At 39.8% G+C, this 10,000-nt stretch overlaps 1 pseudogene; it reads right to left on the bottom strand.

The window, feature by feature from the left end:
- LOC113084850 (lysosome-associated membrane glycoprotein 5-like) overlaps positions 1-508 on the bottom strand; it is a 2,328-nt pseudogene extending 1,820 nt beyond the window's left edge.
- Positions 509-10,000: the final 9,492 nt, after the last annotated feature.

The raw sequence follows: 10,000 nt of genomic DNA, 5'->3' as shown, positions 1-10,000 counted from the left end.
ACCACACACACACACACACACACACACACACACACAAGAGTGTGATCTTCTCTGCTCTTCTAATGTGTCTTTGGGAATCTTTGTCTTCTTCACCGGAGGGTTGTTAGACAGATTCTCTGTAAAACTGCAGTGAAACAAACAAATGCATATTCTATTCTATTCTATTCTATTCTATTCTATTCTATTCCGTACACTGTAAAGTGATCTCTAACACAAAGGAAGAGGTTAAATCTTTAAGAAACTACACCTGGAAGCAGATTTCACTTAATAAATCTCTATTTTGGTGTAGTTCCCCCGTTTCTCACCGAGCAGCAGCAGCAGCTCCATCTGGAGATCGTGAGGAAGACTCTGAGAGAGGGACTCCGCTCCGGGATCAGGTGCGAGGATCACTGCTGCATCGCGTGACGCGTCCCCCGCCGGCGGAAGTCAGAGCTCTCGGTCCGAGATCAGGAGCGCGCAGCTCGTGCACGACACAGTCACGGCGCGTTACCGACGACACACATCAGACCACGCTCTCAGTTCTTCAGGTACTTCATTCCAACAAGAACAAGGCAGTGCTGTTTTTATCCAGGATTTTATTTAATTCAGTTTAAAAAAGGAATCCTTATACGGAACACCGGGGTAAGTTGTCACATGATCTGCATCTCATGAATGCGTCTTAAAACAGAATCATTTTGAGCACTACGTTAAAACAGCACTTACATTAAGACAAGTATTTTGTATTTTTTGGAAATTCATAAGCGATATTATAAGAGAGATATTTGTATGCCAGCTTTTACTTATTAACTGTTTCGTTCATTATTTCATAATTTAGTGTTTATTCAAGAGTCTGTGGATTTAGAGTCAGGTTTTCACTGTGACAACTTACCCCGTAGAGCGTGACAGGAGGAGGAGCAAAAACCCTAGTCGATAACAATCAATAGCCTTTTTTGTAGACTTCTGTCTAAACCAGAAATTGACAAAAAAAATAAATAAATAATAATAATAAAAAAATAAATAAGTAAAAAAGCCCACTGTGATAATTAACCCCAGTCTGCCCTAAAATAATTGAGTGGTATGCAAAACACAGGCAGAACATATATACAAATAAATAAATAAATACATGTAATAATAATAATAAAAAAAAGGAATCAAAATTTTTGAAATGACAAGACAGATGAACCCGAGATGAAACACAGTCTTCTAGTCAGCTGCAGAAACACAGACACAGAGAAACAGTCGAAACTAAATGTATTCAGACACCATCAACATTTCTCACATTATCTCAGATTATTCGTCCATTCTTGCGTCTCTATACTACGAGTTTTTTGTTTTTATTTGGCATCCTATTTATACGCATTTTCATGAGATCAGGCTCTTTAGAAAATAATAAAATAGAAGAACTCAGTTAAACTGTGTCAGAACAAATTCATCTCAGTCATGTCAGATAACTTTGATAGAAAGGTATGTAATGAATTCTGTTGAATAGCTGTTAAATTTAAGAACACAATTAGATAAAACCAATTTAGCTCAATCTCCAAGCACTGCTTCATTGTGTTCAGTCTGTGGCGTATAAAGATCTCAAAATGTCTAAATAATTTATAGCTCACAAGTTTTACTGGTAGTTCACTGTATGAATAATGTTTGTATATAATATGTCACAGTTCATTATTTTGCTATCTTCATTTACATAAATGAACTATAGTGTCCTGCACCCACTAGTAAAAAATTATCAAAAAGAAAATCTGTTTCTGAAGAAGTTTTGGTTTGACTGTAACTACATACCCCTGTGATAAATGCTTTGTATAAAAGTGTCTGCTAAATGAATAAATGAAATGAAACTACATGAGTGATTGATTCCAAGCTCTTATGCTGTTCGTTGGCACAGCGCTAGTTAGTAGGTCAGTGTTTCTAGTTAGTAGGTTAGTGCTTCTAGTTAGTAGGTCAGTGCTTCTAGTTAGTAGGTTAGTGCTTCTAGTTAGTAGGTTAGTGCTTCTAGTTAGTAGGTTAGTGCTCCTCACAGATGGTTCAGTCTCTCCTCGCTCTTCAGACATCAGGAGCAGCTTTAAACTGAAACTCACACGTGACCGCACTGATGCTGTCGATGCTGGGCTTGCTCCCGACCCGAAAGTGTTTGTCTCCCAGGGGAAGTCTCTGATCTTGGGATGCAGCGGCCGGGTGCTTCTGGAGCCTCTCTGCTGCTCCTCTTCATCTCTGGAAAGGTGATTCTCCTCAACAGCCGGAGGGTGCTCCGAGATCTGGATCCGTGCTCAAACCCGGCTTTGCTTTTGTGTAACAGCTTAAGGCGCTCCGGAGCAGTGCTAGTCAGCAAACTGCACTTCTTCTGATAGTAACAAATCTTCTGACGGCGCGTCAAACACCAGCTTCTTGGCTTTCTCAAGCTCCTCTTTGGTGCTTTTGGTGTAAGGAGTTAATAAAATGTCAAGAGGACCAGAAGCGTTGTGGAGGCTCTGGGTGAGTAAAACACTGGAGGTGTTCTCCGTGTTTCTGAGGAGGTTCTGGAGTGAACACATCAGAGAGCATCCAGACTTGTGATGATGAAGCATCACCTTCCCTCTCACATTCCTCAATGGAGTCCATCGACTGGATTCTCTTCCGCAGACTGATGGATCAACAGGTTAAATAGATGGGAAGTCGAGTCCCGTCTTCAAATGCAGGGATCTGAAGAGGCTTCTCCTCATCTTTAGCTTCGCTGATGTTCACCGTGGAGAGTTTCTCAGCGAGTGCATCTTCATCATCTTCGTGAACTCTCCTGGAGTGACTCGGCAGCGCCTGCAAGCAGTCCTTGTGTCCGAGATACCTGGCCACCTCCGCTGTAGAGTTGCACACCTTGTTTTGCCGGTCGATCTGGAGACTCAGTCTTTTGAAAGCACACACGAGGAACTCCATCAGTGCCGCTCTTCACCAGGATCTTCACCAGGATCTTCACCAGGATCTTAACTGCGTCCAGGTGTCCCATCTCATAGGCGTCCGGGAGATTCACGCTCGCACCCCTCTGCATCTCGCACCGAGTCCTGGAGAAACACGGCAGAGATGAGAGGCGTCTGCGCCCCTTCGCTCTCGAGTCGATGGTTTTCTCATCCAGAGCGTCTAAGGATTCTGCTGTCGGTTCTGGAGCCGCACTTGTCTGAGGGTTTGAACATGTTTCCTGATGGAGATCTGCTTTATACTGCTGCGCTTTGGAGTTTCCACGACAATGTGAGTCTCATTATCATACTTTATTGTTCATGTGTTAATGTGCTGATTTTAATAAGGGCTTCAGAGAAACACACCGACTGAACCGTATGAAGAAATGAGCCAGTTACTGACTGAACACTGCTGTTCTCTGTGTGGAGACACTGAGACAACTCAAGACACCTGCTGTCGTCTTCATGGCTAAACCACACATCTGCAGCCTTGCACACTGAACATTTCTCTCAGTGACGGCCGCTTGTTTGACAGATATCTGTGAAGTCTTGCTCAGGGAAGTTCTGACACACTTTCTTAATACTGTAAAGCTGCTTTAACAGTCTGCGTTGTAAAAAGCTCTCGACCTACAAACTACGACAGAGAAGACCACTGACATCTCTTATGACTATTAACCATGGTTTACTACAGTTTAACCACGGTATTTATAGTAAAACTGAGGATGTAGTGGTGCACGGGGCACAGAGTAATGTGAGGTTAGTTGTAACACACATGGATCAAATATTTCCACTCATGTTAGAATAACACAATGTACAATATTTACTAGATGCCATATAAACACTGTATAGAGAAAAAAGTGTGCAAAAATTAAAAAAATTTTTTTTTGAAGATGTCGCTGAACATTTACTTTAACATAGCAAAAGTCCATTTTTCATCTCAGTTTTTAGTAATCATTTAAAATGAGACGAATCTGCTGGAATCTCCAATCTGTTATTTGTGAGTTTAGATAGTTCTTTAATGCTTTGTTAACTAGCAGAAGACACTAACTTGTGTCACATTCCAGTTGTGCAGATGGGGAACATCCTAACTTTGGTTACCCTTGGTATTAAGAGGCATCTTGGTCGATCGGATCACAAGTGGACAACACGAAATACAAGTGTAATACTGTAGCCCTCCTGCTCGTGTTCCGACGTCGACAGAGGGATCCACCGATTTAACCTCCTCTTGACATAATCATCTCCACGAGGGGGGGGGGGGTAATCTGGACAGAAGGGTGTCTCTGCTTAAACAGGGCCACTGCTACTAGAACTACACTATTATATGACATCAGCGATGTAATTCACACTACTGACTTTTCTGAATCTTAATGAGAAACCACAAGAAACGGGTAAATACAGACTGACAGTGGATGTTTAATGTTCAAAAAATTATTGTTTCAATAAATGTACAGCATTTTGTCTGGTTTATGTCTTGTGTTCTGTGAAAGCTGTGTGTGGAGGGAGGGGAGTGTATCTGTGTTTCTAAACGTTTCTTCATCTATTTACCCTCATATTGTTATAAAGTTTACTGTATAGCTGTGTGTTGTGATCAGGGCCGTCTCAAACATGGCTGCTAAGATCTTACGTCATGTGGTAGTTATGCGTCCCTCAGATGATACACTGTACTCCAGCTACGGGGCATGTTGTCACATTTCACTACAATTCTTTTATGGTAAATAAAGAAAAATGTATACACTGTAATAAACAAAGCAACATATTTGTACTAGACAAGTGTGAAATTAATGCGAATAAAAAATTACCCCACGTGGATTTACACAAACTGAGAAAGTCAAAAAAGTGTCTCCCCTACAAAAGGTAATTGATACAGGAAAAAACAAACAAACAAAAAAACATGGTTACCACACTTTTACTATAATAAAACCATGGTTAATTTTTGTGAGGGGTGTTTTACACATCTGACATTTGCTGGGTTAGGAAATAAACACCTGCAACACTTTTCATTTAACACCTGGGAGAGTTTATTGGGACACATACTATAAAACAGTATTAAAGTAGCAGGATAACAACAGTATTTTGAGTTTTTCATTGCTAGAAGTTTGACAAATACGATATATATATATATATATATATATATATATATATATATATATATATATATTTATAAATACAAAAGCACTTACAGCATGATCCATTGAGAAGCAACAGAAAACTCAGAAGACAAAGGAATAAAAAACAGATGAAATTCAGAGCGCAACAGTTCTGCAAAAATAATCAGCTGTTCCTCAAACTATAATATCAGAGCAAAGGTCTACGAGGAGGTCGCACGACAGAACACATTCAGCTAGTGCAAACAGCTTCTAAGAAACTTAAACTACTCACTATTATATATTTATATCTGCATCTTTATATAAATAACCCCTTATTTTGGCATTTATCATGTAAAATAATTTAAAACGTTCTACCTGACATATATTGGCACATTTGTAAGCGATGGAGATTTAAAGCACTTTGCTTTCACACCAGATATGTGTTCACCGCCAAACACTTAAAACATGATGAAAAACAACAACCAATAACATGATCTCAAAAGCCCTCAAACAATGAGTGTTTTTATCTTGTTTTTCAGAACAAATATCTAAACATCCTCAAATCAGGATTCATTTACTGGAGATGCAGAAAGACACGAGATAAGAAGTCTTGTTTTCTGAAAAATCTGTCAAAATGAAGCAATTTAAGTTTAAAACAAGAACAAATATCTGCCCATGGGCTGCCTGTTGGGATATTTCTTTCTTGTGTTCACACACTTCATTTTGATACAGTTTTCAGAAAACAAGACTTAATATCTTTTTGATTGTCATTTTAATTTATGTTTTGCTTTTTAAGATATTCTTACTGGTTGAAACAAGACAAAAGTGCCTAAGAACATCATTTCTTCTGCAGCGCACCTCTCTTTAAAACAAGTACCAATAGAATTACACCTAAAAAATAAAAGACCACGCACACAAGTGCAACCAAAGTTCAGTTTCGTGTCAGAGAAAGCAACTGGATTGCGTCGATGCGTCACGTTCTTCCAGATCCGTGCGAAGAGGATTCTCAGGAGAACAGAACCAGCGATTCACAAACTCATTCATCATCACAAAACCTCTCAAATAAAACAAGACTTGGGTAAAACCGATCTTAAAAACACAGTAGAGGAACAGACACTGGTGTGATTCGGCTGCCAGACGCGTCTACATCATGGTGTTCAGAGGAAAGCTACAGCTCTGCTACATCGGCAAAGATCCTTGACATCCTAACACACAGAAAGTGCTCAGGACGGGAGAAACACGGTGTGACAAACTAATCAGATTCTTCGTCCGTTCGCCTGACTCTGCTACGGTTAACTAGCTCAGTTTAAGATACGACTTGAGAAGTTGCATAAAGACACTTCTGAGTTGTCGGCCATAGTGGCTGCAGCACTGCTGATGATGAAGAAGATGATGAAGATGATGGTGGTGGTGTATAAAATCGTGTTCACACCGCCTCCTCAGGAGCTGGTCTGAGCAGTGTGGGCGGAGCTACAGTAAGAGCTGGATTGGCTGGATGCCGCTGCAGAGGAGGAGTTAACCACGGTGGGCGGGGCTAGAGCTGAGGTAGGGAGAATGGGCGGGGTTTACAGCTGCAGGGGTTCAGGAGCACAGATGAAGACTCAGCTGACGGATGGAGCGCTTACACCACCGTGGCTGGTCTGCGGTCCATGTCCTCCTCCAGCTTCACCATCTTCTGCATGTCCTTTGGCCTGGAGAATCACAGCAGATTGACAGAGCATTCATTCATCCGGATCTCGTCTTTAGAGTTTTCCTATTCATGATTTAAAATGCTGTTGATATGACGCTGGCAGAATGAGTGTGAATGTGCATGGGCTGATTTTGAGCTACAAGGGAAAAAAAAGTGAAAAATGTGGAGGTTTTCACAATGCTGGGTTCATTAAGCACTCGTGTAGTGATCTCAATGCTCTCAAAGAGTAATTAAACATTGAAAATGATCTTTATATGTGTGTTTTCAGAGAGGAGTACTGACTGCGTGCATTCCTGATAAACATAACACAGAATTACAGTCTTTAAGTTCAAGCAAACGTAATCTGTTGTGTCTTAAGTGAATGTTCTGGATCTATTGTGAGGTGTGTAAGATTATATTAGATCCGTTTGTTACAGTATGTCTGAGAATATTCACTGTTCTTCGAGCAATAAAAGAAAAGAGGACATCTCTCGCTGCACTTGATTGAACTGCTTTTGTAGATTTAATAATCAATTCGTTTGTAATGGACACACTGATTTTTACAGCTGATTATTTGTTTTTTCTTGAATGCTTTTTAATGTAAAATAAAAAAAGGTGATGCATTATTTGCCAAATGTATGTTGGTTCTACTGGGTTTGAATCTGTTCTAATTTTTAATAAAGATAAAATAAAAAAGCTATATTGTGATTATTAATATAGTTATTGTGATTAAGAAGAGAAAAGATGCAGTGTTTCTTGGTGATTTTTCTTCAGAAAACGAACTTGATTTTTCTCAGAGCTGACTTTGCAGACGTGTGTTGTTTGGTCTGTCCTCTTTCACTAACCTTCCCCGCTGATCTGTTGCTTATGTGAGAGTGCAATAATTCAGATCAAATGAAAATAAAAACAATCGTGATTATATATATTTTTTTAAATAACCGTGATTCATAGTTTAACCATCATAGTGCAACCCCAGTATATTTATTTTCTTTATTCAGCCAATTTATAAAAAGAAGCAGAAAAGAAATATTTGAAAAAACTCTTGTCTCTCAAATCAGAGGATGTTGTGGAAGGAAGGAGGAGGCGTGTATGTGTCTGATGACTCACTGAATCAATCTAATGATTCGTTCACTCTCTGAACATTTCTGAATGGGTTTTGACTCTCAACCACGGACTGTTACTTTATCATGTTCAACATCAAACTAAATCAGTGTAATTACTAAAATATTCATTAGTGGAATCATCAAGTACTGGAATCAGAATCAGTTTTATGTTCACGATTCCTGTCCTAAAACTGTGTTGTTCAGATCCGCAAATTACATGTGGCTGTGAAAATACCTCCAAAAGATAACTATTAGAAAAGGTTTTTGTGTCAAATGAAAATATATATTTATATATATACAGGTCCTTCTCAAAAAATTAGCATATTGTGATAAAGTTCATTATTTTCCATAATGTAATGATAAAAATTTAACTTTCATATATTTTAGATTCATTGCAGACCAACTGAAATATTTCAGGTCTTTTATTGTTTTAATACTGATGATTTTGGCATACAGCTCATGAAAACCCAAAATTCCTATCTCAAAAATTAGCATATTTCATCCGACCAATAAAAGAAAAGTGTTTTTAATACAAAAAAAAGTCAACCTTCAAATAATTATGTTCAGTTATGCTCTCAATACTTGGTCGTGAATCCTTTTGCAGAAATGACTGCTTCAATGCGGTGTGGCATGGAGACAATCAGCCTGTGGCACTGCTGAGGTGTTCTGGAGGCCCAGGATGCTTCGATAGCGGCCTTCAGCTCATCCAGAGTGTTGGGTCTTGCGTCTCTCAACTTTCTCCTCACAATATCCCACAGATTCACTATGGGGTTCAGGTCAGGAGAGCACAGTAATACCATGAAGCTCCATAAAGCTTTTCAGCAGATGGAAGCATGAAGTGCTCCAAAATCTCCTGAAAGCTAGCTGCATTGACCCTGCCTTGCCCAGTACTTTGGACCACTGAGCCACAGTCCAGTGCTGCTTCTCTGTAGCCCATTTCCTGCACACGCCTGTGCACGGCGGCTCTGGAGGTTTCTACTCCAGACTCAGGTTCCCCCAAGGTCTGGAACCGGTCCCTCTCCACAATCTTCCTCAGGGTCCGGTCACCTCTTCTGTGTTTTTTGCCACACATTTTCCTTCCCACAGACTTCCCACTGAGGTGCCTTGATACAGCACTCTGGGAACAGCCTATTCGTTCAGAAATGTCTTTCTGTGTCTTACCCTCTCGCTTGAGGGGGTCAATGATGGCCTTCTGGACAGCAGTCAGGTCAGTCTTACCCATGATTGCGGTTCTGAGTAATGAACCAGGCTGGGAGTTTTTAAAAGCCTCAGGAATCTTTTGCAGGTGTTTAGAGTTAATTAGTTGATTCAGATGATTAGGTTAATAGCTCCTTTAGAGAACCTTTTCATGATATGCTAGATTTTTGAGATAGGAATTTTGGGTTTTCATGAGCTGTATGCCAAAATCATCAGTATTAAAACAATAAAAGACCTGAAATATTTCAGTTGGTGTGCAATGACTCATTATATTATATACTCATTAATATATTTAATATATACATTTTTATCATTACATTATGGAAAATAATGAACTTTTATCACAATATGCTAATTTTTTGAGAAGGACCTGTATATATATTTACTGAAGAGTCCCGTCTAGGACAGAAGCATGAGTTTGATTTGAAATGGAGCTCAATGACTGGTCGACTGCTGTCTGGCTTCTCTATGATGATTGGGAGAATTGTCAAATGGGCGGGACTTTATAATAACTGGCCAATAGCTGAGCAGCATTCAGCACAGTCTGTCCGAACACACCTGACATTATTAATAACTTCATCAGTCAAGCTGTCAGCAGGTTTACTGCAGAAGTCTGTGTTATTACAGTGTTCAACCATACACTGATTACTGTACCCCCTGTGGTCTTGATATTTACAGAAATAAAAACCATATTGTTCAGATCCCGAGTCTCTAATATCTGAGACCTGTATAAATGTTTAATAAGTTCCTTCACCACGAGTAAATCTCAATCAGACAGAGACTAGACAGATGGAGAGAACTGAAGAAAGAGGAGAGCAATGCGTGAGCCTACCTTGAGTCTGACTGTAGGCATGATGGGATTTCAAAAGCTGTTCAAAGAAAAGGCAAATCATATTTAAGGAATGGCTTCAGACGTCACGTGTAGGGAATATGAGTAATGGAAGACAAAACTAAAAATCAGATGAAATCAATGGAGGGGCAGCGCTCTTCTGAAACCCCGTCTCTGTGAGCGCTGAGCTTTCACCTGCTCGTTGAACT

Source organism: Carassius auratus, unplaced genomic scaffold, assembly GCF_003368295.1.
Source record: "Carassius auratus strain Wakin unplaced genomic scaffold, ASM336829v1 scaf_tig00040706, whole genome shotgun sequence".
Taxonomy (NCBI): Eukaryota; Metazoa; Chordata; class Actinopteri; order Cypriniformes; family Cyprinidae; genus Carassius; species Carassius auratus.
The sequence above is the reverse complement of the archived record's forward strand: the minus strand, read 5'-3'. Positions and strand labels throughout refer to the sequence as shown.